Here is a 19,535-nt window from a genome sequence, read left to right on the forward strand (position 1 = left end):
CACCATCCCAGCAGTGACGGGCACCTGCCAGCAGGCCCTGACTCATTTCCCCCTATACCCTCAGCCACCCAGTAGTGACAGGCACCTGCCAGCGGGCCCCGACTCATGTCCCCCCACGCACTCACCCACCCAGCAGTGACAGGCACCTGCCAGCAGGCACCGATTCATGTCCCCCAACCCTCTCACCCACCCAGCAGTGACAGGCACTGGCCAGCAGGCCCTGACTCATGTCCCCCTTCACCCCCACCCACCCAGCAGTGACGGGCACCTGCCAGCAGGCCCTGACTCATGTCCCCCTGCACCAGCCCACCCACCCAGCAGTGATGGGCACCTGCAAGAAGGCCCCCACTCATGTCCTCCCACCCACTCATCCACCCAGCAGTGATGTGCACCTGCTAGCAGGCCCTTAATCATGTCCCCCTGCACCCCCTCACCCATCCAGCAGTGATGGGCACCTGTCAGCAGGCCCGACTCACGTCCCCCTGCACCCCCTCACCCACCCAACAGTGATGGGCACCTGCCAGCAGGTCCCGACTCATGTCCCCCCACCCCCTCACCCACCTAGCAGTGACGGGCACCTGCCAGCAGGCCCCGACTCATGTCCCCCTGCACCCCCTCACCCACCCAGCAGTGATGGGCACCTGCCAGCAGGCCCCGACTCATGTCCCCCTACACCCCCTCACCCACCCAGCAGTGACGGGCACCTGCCAGCAGTCCCCGACTTATGTCCCCCTGCACCCCCACCCACCCAGCAGTGATGGGCACCTGCCAGCAGTCCCCGACTCATATCCCCACCTGCCAGCAGGCCCCGACTCATGTCCCCCTGCACCCCCACCCACCCAGCAGTGACGGGCACCTGCCAGCGGGCCCTGACTCATGTCCCCCTGCATGCCCTCACCCACCCAGCAGTGACGGGCACCTTCCAGCAGGTCCCGACTCATGTCCCCCTGCACCACCTCACCCACACAGCAGTGACGAGCACCTGCAGCAGGACCTGACTCATGTCCCCCTGCACCCCTTCACCCACCCAGCAGTGACAGGCACCTGCCAGCAGGCCCCGACTCATGTCCCCTGCACCCTCACCCACCCAGCAGCAGTCCCCGACTCATGTTCCCCTGCACCCCCTCACCCACCCAGCAGTGAAGGGCACCTGCAGGAGGACCCGACTCATGTCCCCCTGAACCCTCACCCTCCCAGCAGCAGGCCCCGACTCATGTCCCCCTGCACCCCCTCACCCACCCAGCAGTAACAGGCACCTGCCAGCAGGCGCTTTCTCAGGTCTCCCTGCACCCCCTCACCCACCCAGCAGTGACAGGCACCTGCAGCAGGCCCTGACTCATGTCCCCCTGCACCCCCTCACCCACCCAGCAGTGACAGGCACCTGCCAGCAGGCCCCGACTCATGTCTCCCAACTCCCCCACCCACCCAGCAGTGACGGGCACCTGCCAGCAGGCCCCGACTCATGTCCCCCTGCACCCTCACCCACCCAGCAGCAGGTCCAGACTCATGTCCCCCTGCACCCCCTCACCCACCCAGCAGTGACGGGCACCTGTCAGCAGGCCCTGACTCATGTCCACCCACCCAGCAGTGACGGGCACCTGCCAGCAGGCCCCGACTCATGTCCCCCTGCACCCCATCACCCACCCAGCAGTGATGGGCACCTGCCAGCAGGACCCGATTCATGTCCCCCTGCACCCCCTCACCCACCCAGCATATACAGGCACCTGCCAGCAGGCCCCGACTCATGTCCCCCTGCACCCCCTCACCCACCCAGCAGTGACAGGCACCTGCCAGCAGGCCCGACTCATGTCCCCCCACCCACTCACCCACCCAGCAGTGACAGGCACCTGCCAGCAGGCCCCAACTCATGTCCCCCTGCACCCCCTCACCCACCCAGCAGTGACGGGCACCTGTCAGCAGGCCCCGACTCTTGTCCCCAACCCTTCACACACCCAGCAGTGATGGGCACCTGCCAGCAGGCCCCAACTCATGTCCTACTGTACCCCCTCACCATCCCAGCAGTGACGGGCACCTGCCACCAGGCCCTGACTCATTTCCCCCTATACCCTCAGCCACACAGTAGTGACAGGCACCTGCCAGCGGGCCCCGACTCATGTCCCCCCACGCACTCACCCACCCAGCAGTGACAGGCACCTGCCAGCAGGCACCGATTCATGTCCCCCAACCTTCTCACCCACCCAGCAGTGACAGGCACTGGCCAGCAGGCCCTGACTCATGTCCCCCTTCACCCCCACCCACCCAGCAGTGACGGGCACCTGCCAGCAGGCCCTGACTCATGTCCCCCTGCACCAGCCCACCCACCCAGCAGTGATGGGCATCTGCCAGCAGACCCCGACTCATGTCCTCCCACCCACTCATCCACCCAGCAGTGATGTGCACCTGCCAGCAGGCCCTGAATCATGTCCCCCTGCACCCCCTCACCCACCCAGCAGTGATGGGCACCTGTCAGCAGGCCCCGACTCACGTCCCCCTGCATCCCCTCACCCACCCAACAGTGATGGGCACCTGCCAGCAGGTCCCGACTCATGTCCCCCTGCACCCCCACCCACCCAGCAGTGACGGGCACCTGCCAGCGGGCCCTGACTCATGTCCCCCTGCACGCTCTCACCCACCCAGCAGTGACGGGCACCTGCCAGCAGGTCCCGACTCATGTCCCCCTGCACCACCTCACCCACACAGCAGTGACAGGCACCTGCAGCAGGACCTGACTCATGTCCCCCTGCACCCCTTCACCCACCCAGCAGTGATGGGCACCTGCCAGCAGTCCCCGACTCATATCCCCACCTGCCAGCAGGCCCCGACTCATGTCCCCCTGCACCCCCACCCACCCAGCAGTGACGGGCACCTGCCAGCGGGCCCTGACTCATGTCCCCCTGCATGCCCTCACCCACCCAGCAGTGACGGGCACCTGCCAGCAGGCCCCGACTCATGTCCCCCTGCACCCCCTCACCCACACAGCAGTGACGGGCACCTGCAGCAGGACCTAACTCATGTCCCCCTGCACCCCTTCACCCACCCAGCAGTGACAGGCACCTGCCAGCAGGCCCCGACTCATGTCCCCCTGCACCCTCACCCACCCAGCAGCAGTCCTCGACTCATGTTCCCCTGCACCCCCTCACCCACCCAGCAGTGACGGGCACCTGCAGGAGGACCCGACTCATGTCCCCCTGCACCCTCACCCTCCCAGCAGCAGGCCCCGACTCATGTCCCCCTGCACCCCCTCACCCACCCAGCAGTAACGGGCACCTGCCAGCAGGCGCTTTCTCAGGTCTCCCTGCACCCCCTCACCCACCCAGCAGTGACAGGCACCTGCAGCAGGCCCTGACTCATGTCCCCCTGCACCCCCTCACCCACCCAGCAGTGACAGGCACCTGCCAGCAGGCCCCGACTCATGTCTCCCAACTCCCCCACCCACCCAGCAGTGACGGGCACCTGCCAGCAGGCCCTGACTCATGTCCCCCTGCACCCTCACCCACCCAGCAGCAGGCCCAGACTCATGTCCCCCTGCACCCCCTCACCCACCCAGCAGTGACGGGCACCTGTCAGCAGGCCCTGACTCATGTCCACCCACCCAGCAGTGACGGGCACCTGCCAGCAGGCCCCGACTCATGTCCCCCTGCACCCCATCACCCACCCAGCAGTGATGGGCACCTGCCAGCAGGACCCGATTCATGTCCCCCTGCACCCCCTCACCCACCCAGCATATACAGGCACCTGCCAGCAGGCCCCGACTCATGTCCCCCTGCACCCCCTCACCCACCCAGCAGTGACAGGCACCTGCCAGCAGGCCTTCACACACCCAGCAGTGATGGGCACCTGCCAGCAGGCCCCAACTCATGTCCTACTGCACCCCCTCACCATCCCAGCAGTGACGGGCACCTGCCAGCAGGCCCTGACTCATTTCCCCCTATACCCTCAGCCACCCAGTAGTGACAGGCACCTGCCAGCGGGCCCCGACTCATGTCCCCCCACGCACTCACCCACCCAGCAGTGACAGGCACCTGCCAGCAGGCACCAATTCATGTCCCCCAACCTTCTCACCCACCCAGCAGTGACACGCACTGGCCAGCAGGCCTTCACACACCCAGCAGTGATGGGCACCTGCCAGCAGGCCCCAACTCATGTCCTACTGCACCCCCTCACCATCCCAGCAGTGACGGGCACCTGCCAGCAGGCCCTGACTCATTTCCCCCTATACCCTCAGCCACCCAGTAGTGACAGGCACCTGCCAGCAGGCCCCGACTCATGTCCCCCTTCACCCCCACCCACCCAGCAGTGATGGGCACCTGCCAGCAGGCCCTGACTCATGTCCCCCTGCACCAGCCCACCCACCCAGCAGTGATGGGCATCTGCCAGCAGACCCCGACTCATGTCCTCCCACCCACTCATCCACCCAGCAGTGATGTGCACCTGCCAGCAGGCCCTGAATCATGTCCTCCTGCACCCCCTCACCCACCCAGCAGTGATGGGCACCTGTCAGCAGGCCCCGACTCACGTCCCCCTGCACCCTCTGACCCACCCAACAGTGATGGGCACCTGCCAGCAGGTCCCGACTCATGTCCCCCTGCACCCCCACCCACCCAGCAGTGACAGGCACCTGCCAACGGGCCCTGACTCATGTCCCCCTGCACGCCCTCACCCACCCAGCAGTGACGGACACCTTCCAGCAGGTCCCGACTCATGTCCCCCTGCACCACCTCAACCACACAGCAGTGACGGGCACCTGCAGCAGGACCTGACTCATGTCCCCCTGCACCCCTTCACCCACCCAGCAGTGACAGGCACCTGCCAGCAGGCCCCGACTCATGTCCCCTGCACCCTCACCCACCCAGCAGCTGTCCCCGACTCATGTTCCCCTGCACCCCCTCACCCACCCAGCAGTGAAGGGCACCTGCAGGAGGACCCGACTCATGCCCCCCTGAACCCTCACCCTCCCAGCAGCAGGCCCCGACTCATGTCCCCCTGCACCCCCTCACCCACCCAGCAGTGCCAGGCACCTGCCAGCAGGCCCCGACTCATGTCCCCCTGCACCCTCACCCACCCAGCAGCAGTCCCCGACTCATGTGCCCCTGCACCCCCTCACCCACCCAGCAGTGACGGGCACCTGTCAGCAGGCCCCGACTATTGTCCCCAACCCTTCACACACCCAGCAGTGATGGGCACCTGCCAGCAGACCCCAACTCATGTCCTACTGCACCCCCTCACCATCCCAGCAGTGACGGGCACCTGCCAGCAGGCCCTGACTCATTTCCCCCTATACCCTCAGCCACCCAGTAGTGACAGGCACCTGCCAGCGGGCCCCGACTCATGTCCCCCCACGCACTCACCCACCCAGCAGTGACAGGCACCTGCCAGCAGGCACCGATTCATGTCCCCCAACCCTCTCACCCACCCAGCAGTGACAGGCACTGGCCAGCAGGCCCTGACTCATGTCCCCCTTCACCCCCACCCACCCAGCAGTGACGGGCACCTGCCAGCAGGCCCTGACTCATGTCCCCCTGCACCAGCCCACCCACCCAGCAGTGATGGGCACCTGCAAGAAGGCCCCCACTCATGTCCTCCCACCCACTCATCCACCCAGCAGTGATGTGCACCTGCTAGCAGGCCCTTAATCATGTCCCCCTGCACCCCCTCACCCATCCAGCAGTGATGGGCACCTGTCAGCAGGCCCGACTCACGTCCCCCTGCACCCCCTCACCCACCCAACAGTGATGGGCACCTGCCAGCAGGTCCCGACTCATGTCCCCCCACCCCCTCACCCACCTAGCAGTGACGGGCACCTGCCAGCAGGCCCCGACTCATGTCCCCCTGCACCCCCTCACCCACCCAGCAGTGATGGGCACCTGCCAGCAGGCCCCGACTCATGTCCCCCTACACCCCCTCACCCACCCAGCAGTGACGGGCACCTGCCAGCAGTCCCCGACTTATGTCCCCCTGCACCCCCACCCACCCAGCAGTGATGGGCACCTGCCAGCAGTCCCCGACTCATATCCCCACCTGCCAGCAGGCCCCGACTCATGTCCCCCTGCACCCCCACCCACCCAGCAGTGACGGGCACCTGCCAGCGGGCCCTGACTCATGTCCCCCTGCATGCCCTCACCCACCCAGCAGTGACGGGCACCTTCCAGCAGGTCCCGACTCATGTCCCCCTGCACCACCTCACCCACACAGCAGTGACGAGCACCTGCAGCAGGACCTGACTCATGTCCCCCTGCACCCCTTCACCCACCCAGCAGTGACAGGCACCTGCCAGCAGGCCCCGACTCATGTCCCCTGCACCCTCACCCACCCAGCAGCAGTCCCCGACTCATGTTCCCCTGCACCCCCTCACCCACCCAGCAGTGAAGGGCACCTGCAGGAGGACCCGACTCATGTCCCCCTGAACCCTCACCCTCCCAGCAGCAGGCCCCGACTCATGTCCCCCTGCACCCCCTCACCCACCCAGCAGTAACAGGCACCTGCCAGCAGGCGCTTTCTCAGGTCTCCCTGCACCCCCTCACCCACCCAGCAGTGACAGGCACCTGCAGCAGGCCCTGACTCATGTCCCCCTGCACCCCCTCACCCACCCAGCAGTGACAGGCACCTGCCAGCAGGCCCCGACTCATGTCTCCCAACTCCCCCACCCACCCAGCAGTGACGGGCACCTGCCAGCAGGCCCCGACTCATGTCCCCCTGCACCCTCACCCACCCAGCAGCAGGTCCAGACTCATGTCCCCCTGCACCCCCTCACCCACCCAGCAGTGACGGGCACCTGTCAGCAGGCCCTGACTCATGTCCACCCACCCAGCAGTGACGGGCACCTGCCAGCAGGCCCCGACTCATGTCCCCCTGCACCCCATCACCCACCCAGCAGTGATGGGCACCTGCCAGCAGGACCCGATTCATGTCCCCCTGCACCCCCTCACCCACCCAGCATATACAGGCACCTGCCAGCAGGCCCCGACTCATGTCCCCCTGCACCCCCTCACCCACCCAGCAGTGACAGGCACCTGCCAGCAGGCCCGACTCATGTCCCCCCACCCACTCACCCACCCAGCAGTGACAGGCACCTGCCAGCAGGCCCCAACTCATGTCCCCCTGCACCCCCTCACCCACCCAGCAGTGACGGGCACCTGTCAGCAGGCCCCGACTCTTGTCCCCAACCCTTCACACACCCAGCAGTGATGGGCACCTGCCAGCAGGCCCCAACTCATGTCCTACTGTACCCCCTCACCATCCCAGCAGTGACGGGCACCTGCCACCAGGCCCTGACTCATTTCCCCCTATACCCTCAGCCACACAGTAGTGACAGGCACCTGCCAGCGGGCCCCGACTCATGTCCCCCCACGCACTCACCCACCCAGCAGTGACAGGCACCTGCCAGCAGGCACCGATTCATGTCCCCCAACCTTCTCACCCACCCAGCAGTGACAGGCACTGGCCAGCAGGCCCTGACTCATGTCCCCCTTCACCCCCACCCACCCAGCAGTGACGGGCACCTGCCAGCAGGCCCTGACTCATGTCCCCCTGCACCAGCCCACCCACCCAGCAGTGATGGGCATCTGCCAGCAGACCCCGACTCATGTCCTCCCACCCACTCATCCACCCAGCAGTGATGTGCACCTGCCAGCAGGCCCTGAATCATGTCCCCCTGCACCCCCTCACCCACCCAGCAGTGATGGGCACCTGTCAGCAGGCCCCGACTCACGTCCCCCTGCATCCCCTCACCCACCCAACAGTGATGGGCACCTGCCAGCAGGTCCCGACTCATGTCCCCCTGCACCCCCACCCACCCAGCAGTGACGGGCACCTGCCAGCGGGCCCTGACTCATGTCCCCCTGCACGCTCTCACCCACCCAGCAGTGACGGGCACCTGCCAGCAGGTCCCGACTCATGTCCCCCTGCACCACCTCACCCACACAGCAGTGACAGGCACCTGCAGCAGGACCTGACTCATGTCCCCCTGCACCCCTTCACCCACCCAGCAGTGACAGGCACCTGCCAGCAGGCTCCGACTCATGTCCCCTGCACCCTCACCCACCCAGCAGCAGTCCCCGACTCATGTTCCCCTCCACCCCCTCACCCACCCAGCAGTGACGGGCACCTGCAGGAAGACCCGACTCATGTCCCCCTGCACCCTCACCCTCCCAGCAGCAGGCCCCGACTCATGTCCCCCTGCAACCCCTCACCCACCCAGCAGTGCCAGGCACCTGCCAGCAGGCCCCGACTCATGTCCCCCTGCACCCTCACCCACCCAGCAGCAGTCCCCGACTCATGTCCCCCTGCACCCCCTCACCCACCCAGCAGTGACGGGCACCTGTCAGCAGGCCCCGACTATTGTCCCCGAACCCTTCACACACCCAGCAGTGATGGGCACCTGCCAGCAGACCCCAACTCATGTCCTACTGCACCCCCTCACCATCCCAGCAGTGACAGGCACCTGCCAGCAGGCCCTGACTCATTTCCCCCTATACCCTCAGCCACCCAGTAGTGACAGGCACCTGCCAGCGGGCCCCGACTCATGTCCCCCCACGCACTCACCCACCCAGCAGTGACAGGCACTGGCCAGCAGGCCCTGACTCATGTCCCCCTTCACCCCCACCCACCCAGCAGTGACGGGCACCTGCCAGCAGGCCCTGACTCATGTCTCCCTGCACCAGCCCACCCACCCAGCAGTGATGGGCACCTGCCAGAAGGCCCCCACTCATGTCCTCCCACCCACTCATCCACCCAGCAGTGATGTGCACCTGCCAGCAGGCCCTTAATCATGTCCCCCTGCACCCCCTCACCCACCCAGCAGTGATGGGCACCTGTCAGCAGGCCCCGACTCACGTCCCCCTGCACCCCCTCACCCACCCAACAGTGATGGGCACCTGCCAGCAGGTCCCAACTCATGTCCCCCCACCCCCTCACCCACCTAGCAGTGACGGGCACCTGCCAGCAGGCCCCGACTCATGTCCCCCTGCACCCCCTCACCCACCCAGCAGTGATGGGCACCTGCCAGCAGGCCCCAACTCATCTCCCCCTACACCCCCTCACCCACCCAGCAGTGACGGGCACCTGCCAGCAGTCCCCAACTCATGTCCCCCTGCACCCCCACCCACCCAGCAGTAATGGGCACCTGCCAGCAGTCCCCGACTCATATCCCCACCGGCCAGCAGGCCCCGACTCATGTCCCCCTGCACCCCCACCCACCCAGCAGTGACGGGCACCTGCCAGCGGGCCCTGACTCATGTCCCCCTGCACCCCCTCACCCACACAGCAGTGACGGGCACCTGCAGTAGGACCTGACTCATGTCCCCCTCCACCCCTTCACCCACCCAGCAGTGACAGGCACCTGCCAGCAGGCCCCGACTCATGTCCCCCTTCACCCTCACCCACCCAGCAGCAGTCCCCGACTCATGTTCACCTGCACCCCCTCACCCACCCAGCAGTGACGGGCACCTGCAGGAGGACCCGACTCATGTCCCATGGCACCCTCACCCTCCCAGCAGCAGGCCCCGACTCAGGTCTCCCTGCACCCCCTCACCCACCCAGCAGTGACGGGCACCTGCCAGCAGGCCCTGACTCATGTCCCCCAACTCCCCTACCCACCCAGCAGTGACAGGCACCTGCCAGCAGGCCCTGACTCATGTCCCCCTGCACCCCAACCCACCCAGCAGTGACAGGCACCTGCCAGCAGGCCCCAACTCATGTACCCCTGCACCCCCCCACCCACCCAGCAGTGAATGGCACCTGCAGCAAGCCCCGACTCATGTCCCCCTGCACCCCCTCACCCACACAGCAGTGACGGGCACCTGTCAGCAGGCCCCGACTCATGTCCCCCTGCACCCCCACCCATCCAACAGTGACGGGCACCTGCCAGCATGCCCCGGCTCATGTCCCCCTGCGCCCCGACCCACCCAGCAGTGACGGGCACCTGCCAGCAGGCCCTGACTCATGTCCCCCTGCACGCCCTCACCCACCCAGCAGTGACGGGCACCTGCCAGCAGGCCTCGACTCATGTCCCCCTGCACCCTCACCCACCCAGCAGCAGGCCCCGACTCATGTCCCCTTGCACCCCCTCACCCACCCAGCAGTGATGCGCACCTGCAGCAGGACCAGACTCATGTCCCCCTGCAACCTCACCCACCCAGCAGCAGGCCCCGACTCATGTTCCCCTGCACCCCCTCACCCACCCAGCAGTGATGGGCACCTGCCAGCAGATCCCGTCTCATGTCCCCCTGCATCCCCTCACCCACCCAGAAGTGACAGGCACCTTCCAGCAGGACCGACTCATGTCCCCCTGCACCCCCTCACCCACCCAGCAGAGACAGACACCTGCCAGCAGGCCCCGACTCATGTCCCCCAACCCCCTCACCCACCCAGCAGTGACAGGCACCTGCCAGCAGGCAATGACTCATGTCCCCCTGCACCCCCACCCACCCAGCAGTGACAGGCACCTGCCAGCAGGCCCCAACTCATGTCCCCCTGCACCCCCCCACCCAACCAGCAGTGACGGACACCTGCCAGCTGGCCCCGACTCATGTCCTCCCACCTACTCACCCACCCAGCAGTGATGGGCACCTGCCAGCAGGCCCTGACTCATGCCCCCTGCACCCCCTCACCCACCCAGCAGTGACGGGCACCTGTCAGCAGGCCCGACTCATGTCCCCCTGCACACCCTCACCCACCGAGCAGTTATGGGCACCTGCCAGCAGGCTCTGACTCATGTCCCCCCACCCCCTCACCCACCTAGCAGTGACAGGAACCTGCCAGCAGGCCCCGACTCATGTCCCCCTGCACGCCCTCACCCACCCAGCAATGACGGGTACCTACCAGCAGGCCCAGACTCATGCCCCCCTGGCACCCCCTCACCCACCCAGCAGTGACAGGCACCTGCCAGCAGGACCCAACTCATGTCCCCCTGCACCCCCTCACCCACCCAGCAGTGATGGGCACCTGCCAGTAGTCCCCGACTCATGTCCCCCCTGCACCCCCACCCACCCAGCAGTGACGGGAACATGCCAGCAGGCCCTGACTCATGTCCCCACCTGCCAGCAGCCCCCGACTCATGTCCCCCTGCACCCCCACCCAGCCAGCAGTGACGGGCACCTGCCAGCAGGCCCCTACTCATGTCCCCACCTGCCAGCAGGCCCCGACTCATGTCCCCCTGCACCTGCACCCGCCCAGCAGTGACGGGCACCTGCCAGCAGGCCCCGATTCATGTCCCCACATGCCAGCAGGCCCCGACTCATGTCCCCCTGCACCCCCACCCACCCAGCAGTGACGGGCACCTGCCAGCAGGCCCCGAATCATGTCTCCCTGCACCCCCTCACCCACCTAGCACTGACAAGCACCTGCCAGCAGGCCCTGACTCATGTCCCCCTGCACCCCCACCCACCCAGCAGTGACGGGCACCTGCCAGTAGGCCCTGACTCATGTTCCCCTGCACCCCCTCACCCACCAAGCAGTGACGCGCACCTGCCAGCAGGCCCCAAGTCATGTCCCCCTGCATCCCCTTATCCACCCAGCAGTGATGGGCACCTGCCAGCAGGCCCCGACTCACGTCCCCTGCACCCTCACCCACCCAGCAGTGACAGGCACCCGCCAGCAGGCCCCGACTCATGTCCCCCTGCACCCCCTTACCCACCCAGCAGTGACGGGCACCTGCCAGCAGGCCCAACTCATGTTCCCCCACCCACTCACCCACCCAGCAGTGACAGGCACCTGCCAGCAGGCCCCAACTCATGTCCCCCTGCACCCCCTCACCCACCCAGCAGTGATGGGCACCTGTCAGCAGGCCCCGACTCTTGTCCCCCAACCCCTCACACACCCAGCAGTGATGGGCACCTGCCAGCAGGCCCCAACTCATTTCCTACTGCACCCTCTCACCATCCCAGCAGTGATGGGGACCTGCCATCAGGCCCTGACTCATGTCCCCCTATACCCTCATCCACCCAGTAGTGACAGGCACCTGCCAGCAGGCCCCGACTCATGTCCCCCTGCACCCCCACCCGCCCAGCAGTGACGGGCACCTGCCAGCAGGCCCCGATTCATGTCCCCACATGCCAGCAGGCCCCGACTCATGTCCCCCTGCACCCCCACCCACCCAGCAGTGACGGGCACCTGCCAGCAGGCCCCGAATCATGTCTCCCTGCACCCCCTCACCCACCTAGCACTGACAAGCACCTGCCAGCAGGCCCTGACTCATGTCCCCCTGCACCCCCACCCAACCAGCAGTGACGGGCACCTGCCAGTAGGCCCTGACTCATGTTCCCCTGCACCCCCTCACCCACCCAGCAGTGACGCGCACCTGCCAGAAGGCCCCAAGTCATGTCCCCCTGCATCCCCTTATCCACCCAGCAGTGATGGGCACCTGCCAGCAGGCCCCGACTCATGTCCTCCCACCTACTCACCCACCCAGCAGTGATGGGCACCCGCCAGCAGGCCCCAACTCATGTCCCCCTGCACCCCCCCACCCAACCAGCAGTGACGGACACCTGCCAGCTGGCCCCGACTCATGTCCTCCCACCTACTCACCCACCCAGCAGTGATGGGCACCTGCCAGCAGGCCCTGACTCATGCCCCCTGCACCCCCTCACCCACCCAGCAGTGACGGGCACCTGTCAGCAGGCCCGACTCATGTCCCCCTGCACACCCTCACCCACCCAGCAGTTATGGGAACCTGCCAGCAGGCCCTGACTCATGTCCCCCCACCCCCTCACCCACCTAGCAGTGACAGGAACCTGCCAGCAGGCCCCGACTCATGTCCCCCTGCACGCCCTCACCCACCCAGCAATGACGGGTACCTACCAGCAGGCCCAGACTCATGTCCCCCTGGCACCCCCTCACCCACCCAGCAGTGACAGGCACCTGCCAGCAGGACCCAACTCATGTCCCCCTGCACCCCCTCACCCACCCAGCAGTGATGGGCACCTGCCAGCAGGCCCCTACTCATGTCCCCACCTGCCAGCAGGCCCCGACTCATGTCCCCCTGCACCTGCACCCGCCCAGCAGTGACGGGCACCTGCCAGCAGGCCCCGATTCATGTCCCCACATGCCAGCAGGCCCCGACTCATGTCCCCCTGCACCCCCACCCACCCAGCAGTGACGGGCACCTGCCAGCAGGCCCTGAATCATGTCTCCCTGCACCCCCTCACCCACCTAGCACTGACAAGCACCTGCCAGCAGGCCCTGACTCATGTCCCCCTGCACCCCCACCCACCCAGCAGTGACGGGCACCTGCCAGCAGGCCCTGACTCATGTCCCCACCTGCCAGCAGCCCCCGACTCATGTCCCCCTGCACCCCCACCCAGCCAGCAGTGACGGGCACCTGCCAGCAGGCCCCTACTCATGTTCCCACCTGCCAGCAGGCCCCGACTCATGTCCCCCTGCACCTGCACCCGCCCAGCAGTGACGGGCACCTGCCAGCAGGCCCCGATTCATGTCCCCACATGCCAGCAGGCCCCGACTCATGTCCCCCTGCACCCCCACCCACCCAGCAGTGATGGGCACCTGCCAGCAGGCCCCGAATCATGTCTCCCTGCACCTCCTCACCCACCTAGCACTGACAAGCACCTGCCAGCAGGCCCTGACTCATGTCCCCCTGCACCCCCACCCACCCAGCAGTGACGGGCACCTGCCAGTAGGCCCTGACTCATGTTCCCCTGCACCCCCTCACCCACCAAGCAGTGACGCGCACCTGCCAGCAGGCCCCAAGTCATGTCCCCCTGCATCCCCTTATCCACCCAGCAGTGATGGGCACCTGCCAGCAGGCCCCGACTCACGTCCCCTGCACCCTCACCCACCCAGCAATGACAGGCACCCGCCAGCAGGCCCCGACTCATGTCCCCCTGCTCCCCCTCACCCACCCAGCAGTGACGGGCACCTGCCAGCAGGCCCGACTCATGTTCCCCCACCCACTCACCCACCCAGCAGTGACAGGCACCTGCCAGCAGGCCCCAACTCATGTCCCCCTGCACCCCCTCACCCACCCAGCAGTGATGGGAACCTGTCAGCAGGCCCCGACTCTTGTCCCCCAACCCCTCACACACCCAGCAGTGATGGGCACCTGCCAGCAGGCCCCAACTCATTTCCTACTGCACCCCCTCACCATCCCAGCAGTGATGGGGACCTGCCATCAGGCCCTGACTCATGTCCCCCTATACCCTCATCCACCCAGTAGTGACAGGCACCTGCCAGCAGGCCCCGACTCATGTCCCCCTGCACCCCCACCCGCCCAGCAGTGACGGGCACCTGCCAGCAGGCCCCGATTCATGTCCCCACATGCCAGCAGGCCCCGACTCATGTCCCCCTGCACCCCCACCCACCCAGCAGTGACGGGCACCTGCCAGCAGGCCCCGAATCATGTCTCCCTGCACCCCCTCACCCACCTAGCACTGACAAGCACCTGCCAGCAGGCCCTGACTCATGTCCCCCTGCACCCCCACCCAACCAGCAGTGACGGGCACCTGCCAGTAGGCCCTGACTCATGTTCCCCTGCACCCCCTCACCCACCCAGCAGTGACGCGCACCTGCCAGAAGGCCCCAAGTCATGTCCCCCTGCATCCCCTTATCCACCCAGCAGTGATGGGCACCTGCCAGCAGGCCCCGACTCACGTCCCCTGCACCCTCACCCACCCAGCAGTGACAGGCACCCGCCAGCAGGCCCCGACTCATGTCCCCCTGCACCCCCTCACCCACCCAGCAGTGACGGGCACCTGCCAGCAGGCCCGACTCATGTTCTCCCACCCTCTCACCCACCCAGCAGTGACAGGCACCTGCCAGCAGGCCCCAACTCATGTCCCCCTGCACCCCCTCACCCACCCAGCAGTGATGGGCACCTGTCAGCAGGCCCCGACTCTTGTCCCCCAACCCCTCACACACCCAGCAGTGATGGGCACCTGCCAGCAGGCCCCAACTCATTTCCTACTGCACCCCCTCACCATCCCAGCAGTGATGGGGACCTGCCAGCAGGCCCTGACTCATGTCCCCCTATACCCTCAGCCACCCAGTAGTGACAGGCACCTGCCAGCAGGCCCCGACTCATGTCCCCCTGCACCCCCACCCGCCCAGCAGTGACGGGCACCTGCCAGCAGGCCCCGATTCATGTCCCCACATGCCAGCAGGCCCCGACTCATGTCCCCCTGCACCCCCACCCACCCAGCAGTGATGGGCACCTGCCAGCAGGCCCCGAATCATGTCTCCCTGCACCCCCTCACCCACCTAGCACTGACAAGCACCTGCCAGCAGGCCCTGACTCATGTCCCCCTGCACCCCCACCCACCCAGCAGTGACGGGCACCTGCCAGTAGGCCCTGACTCATGTTCCCCTGCACCCGCTCACCCACCCAGCAGTGACGCGCACCTGCCAGCAGGCCCCAAGTCATGTCCCCCTGCATCCCCTTATCCACCCAGCAGTGATGGGCACCTGCCAGCAGGCCCCGACTCACGTCCCCTGCACCCTCACCCACCCAGCAGTGACAGGCACCCGCCAGCAGGCCCCAACTCATGTCCCCCTGCACCCCCTCACCCACCCAGCAGTGAAGGGCACCTGCCAGCAGGCCCGACTCATGTTCCCCCACCCACTCACCCACCCAGCAGTGACAGGCACCTGCCAGCAGGCCCCAACTCATGTCCCCATGCACCCCCTCACCCACCCAGCAGTGATGGGCACCTGTCAGCAGGCCCCGACTCTTGTCCCCCAACCCCTCACACACCCAGCAGTGATGAGCACCTGCCAGCAGGCCCCAACTCATTTCCTACTGCACCCCCTCACCATCCCAGCAGTGATGGGGACCTGCCAGCAGGCCCTGACTCATGTCCCCCTATACCCTCAGCCACCCAGTAGTGACAGGCACCTGCCAGCAGGCCCCGACTCATGTCCCCCCACGCACTCACCCACCCAGCAGTGACAGGCACCTGCCAGCAGGCACCGACTCATGTCCCCCAACCTTCTCACCCACCCAGCAGTGACAGGCACTGGCCAGCAGGCCCTGACTCATGTCCCCCTTCACCCCCACCCACCCAGCAGCGACGGGCATCTGCCAGCAGGCCCCGACTCATGTCCCCCTGCACCAGCCCACCCACCCAACAGTGATGGGCACCTGCCAGCAGGCCCCGACTCATGTCCTCCCACCCACTCACCCACCCAGCAGTGATTGCACCTGTCAGAAGGCCCCGACTCATGGCCCCTTGCACCCCTTCACCCACCCAGCAGTGACAGGCACCTGCCAGCAGGCCCCGACTCATGTCCCCCTGCACCCTCACCTACCCAGCAGCAGTCCTCGACTAATGTTCCCCTGCACCCCCTCACCCACCCAGCAGTGACGGGCACCTGCAGGAGGACCCGACTCATGTCCCCCTGCACCCTCACCCTCCCAGCAGCAGGCCCCGACTCATGTCCCCCTGCACCCCCTCACCCATCCAGCAGTGACGGGCACCTGCCAGCAGGCGCCGACTCAGGTCTCCCTGCACCCCCCCCACCCAGCAGTGACAGGCACCTGCCTGCAGGCCCTGACTCATGTCCCCCTGCACCCCCTCACCCACCCAGCAGTGAAAGGCACCTGCCAGCAGGCCCCGACTCATGGCCCCAAACTCCCCCACCCACCCAGCAGTGACATGCACCTGCCAGCAGGCCCTGACTCATGTCCCCCTGCACCCCCACCCACCCAGCAGTGACAGGCACCTGCCAGCAGGCCCCAACTCATGTACTCCTGCACCCCCTACCCACCCAGCAGTGACGGGCACCTGCAGCAAGCCCCGACTCATGTCCCCCTGCACCCCCTCACCCACCCAGCAGTGACAGGCACCTGCCAGCAGGCCATGAATCATGTCCCCCTGCACCCCCTCACCCACCCAGCAGTGACAGGTACCTGCCAGCAGGCCCCGACTCATGTCCCCCAACTCCCCCACCCACCCAGCAGTGACAGGCACCTGCCAGCAGGCCCTGACTCATGTCCCCCTGCACCCCCACCCACCCAGCAGTGACAGGCACCTGCAGAAGGACCCGACTCATGTCCCCCTGCACCCCTTCACCCACCCAGCAGTGACAGGCACCTGCCAGCAGGCCCCGAGTCATGTCCCCCTGCACCCTCACCCACCCAGCAGCAGTCCCCAACTCATGTTCCCCTGCACCCCCTCACCCACCCAGCAGTGATGGGCACCTGCAGGAGGACCCGATTCATGTCCCCCTGCACCCTCACCCTCCCAGCAGCAGGCCCCGACTCATGTCCCCCTGCACCCCCTCACCCACCCAGCAGTGACGGGCACCTGCCAGCAGGCGCCGACTCATGTCCCCCAGCACCCCCTCACCCACCCAGCAGTGACAGGCACCTGCCAGCAGGCCCTGACTCATGTCCCCCTGCACCCCCTCACCCACCCAGCAGTGACAGGCACCTGCTAGCTGGCCCCGAATCATGTCCCCCAACTCCCCCACCCACCCAGCAGTGACAGGCACCTGCCAGCAGGCCCTGACTCATGTCCCCCTGCACCCTCACCCACCCAGCAGTGACAGCCACCTGCCAGCAGGCCCCAAGTCATGTACCCCTGCACCCACCAACCCAGCAGTGACGGGCACCTGCAGCAAGCCCCGACTCATGTCCCCCTGCACCCCCTCACCCACCCAGCAGTGACGGGCACCTGCCAGCAGGCCCCGACTCATGTCCACCCACCCAGCAGTGATGGGCACCTGCCAGCAGGCCCTGACTCATGTCCTCCCACCCACTCACCCACCCAGCAGTGACGGGCACCTGCCAGCAGGCCCAGACTCATGTCCCCATGCACCCCCTCACCCACCCAGCAGTGACGGGCACCTGCCAGCAGTCCCTGACTCATGTCCACCCACCCAGCAGTAACGGGCACCTGCCAGCTGGCCCTGACTCTTGTTCTCCCCCCCACTCACCCACCAACCCAGCAGTGACGGGCACATGCCAGCAGGCTCTGACTCATGTCCCCCTGCACCCCCTCACCCAACCAGCAGTGACGGGCACCTGTCAGCAGGCCCAGACTCATGTCCCCTGCACCCCCTCACCTACCCAGCAGTGATGGGCACATGCCAGCAGGCTCTGACTCATGTCCCCCTGCACCCCCTCACCCAACTAGCAGTGACGGGCACCTGTCAGCAGGCCCCGACTCATGTCGCCCTGCGCCTCCTCACCCACCCAGCAGTGATGGGCACCTGCCAGCAGGACCCGATTCATGTCCCCCTGCACCCCCTCACCCACCCAGCAGTGACGGGCACCTGCCAGCAGTCCCCGACTCTTGTCCCCCTGCACCCCCACCCACCCAGCAGTGATGGGCAACTGCCAGCAGGCCCCGACTCATGTCCCAACCTGCCAGCAGGCCCCGAATCATGTCCTCCTGCACCCCCACCCACCCTGCAGTGACGGGCACCTGCCAGCAGGCCCCGATGCATGTCCCCCTGCACCCCCTCATTCACACAGAAGTGACGGGCACCTGTCAGCAGGCCCCGACTCATGTCCCCCTGCACCCCCTCATCCACCCAGCAGTGATGGGCACCTGCCAGCAGGCCCTGACTCATGTCCCCCTGCACCCCTTCACCCACCCAGCAGTGACAAGCACCTGCCAGCAGGCCGCGACTCATGTCCCCCTGCACCCTCACCCACCCAGCAGCAGTCCCCGACTCATGTTCCCCTGCACCCCCTCACCCACCCAGCAGTGACGGGCACCTGCAGAAGGACCTGACTCATGTCCCCCTGCACCCTCACCCTCCCAGCAGCAGGCCCCGACTCATGTCCCCCTGCAACCCCTCACCCACGCAGCAGTGACGGGCACCTGCCAGCAGGCACCGACTCATGTCCCCCTGCACCCCCTCACCCACCCAGCAGTGAGAGGCACCTGCCAGCAGGCCATGAATCATGTCCCCCTGCACCCCCTCACCCACCCAGCAGTGACAGGTACCTGCCAGCAGGCCCCGACTCATGTCCCCCAACACCCCCACCCACCCAGCAGTGACAGGCACCAGCCAGCAGGCCCTGACTCATGTCCCCCTGCACCCCCACCCACCCAGCAGTGACAGACACCTGCAGCAAGCCCCGACTCATGTCCCCCTGCACCCCCTCACCCACCCAGCAGTGACGGGCACCTGCCAGCAGGCCCAGACTCATGTCCCCATGCACCCCCTCACCCACCCAGCAGTGTCGGGCACCTGCCAGCAGTCCCTGACTCATGTCCACCCACCCAGCAGTAACGGGCACCTGCTAGCAGGCCCTGACTCATGTTCTCCCACCCACTCACCGACCCACCCAGCAGTGACGGGCACATGCCAGCAGGCTCTGACTCATGTCCCCCTGCACCCCCTCACCCAACCAGCAGTGACGGGCACCTGTCAGCAGGCCCCGACTCATGTCCCCTGCACCCCCTCACCTACCCAGCAGTGATGGGCACATGCCAGCAGGCTCTGACTCATGTCCCCCTGCACCCCCTCACCCAACTAGCAGTGACGGGCACCTGTCAGCAGGCCCCGACTCATGTCCCCCTGCACCTCCTCACCCACCCAGCAGTGATGGGCACCTGCCAGCAGGACCCGATTCA

The sequence above is a fragment of the Ambystoma mexicanum genome, chromosome 6q (genome assembly GCF_040938575.1).
Source record: "Ambystoma mexicanum isolate Mex_15411 chromosome 6q, UKY_AmexF1_1, whole genome shotgun sequence".
Taxonomy (NCBI): domain Eukaryota; kingdom Metazoa; phylum Chordata; class Amphibia; order Caudata; family Ambystomatidae; genus Ambystoma; species Ambystoma mexicanum.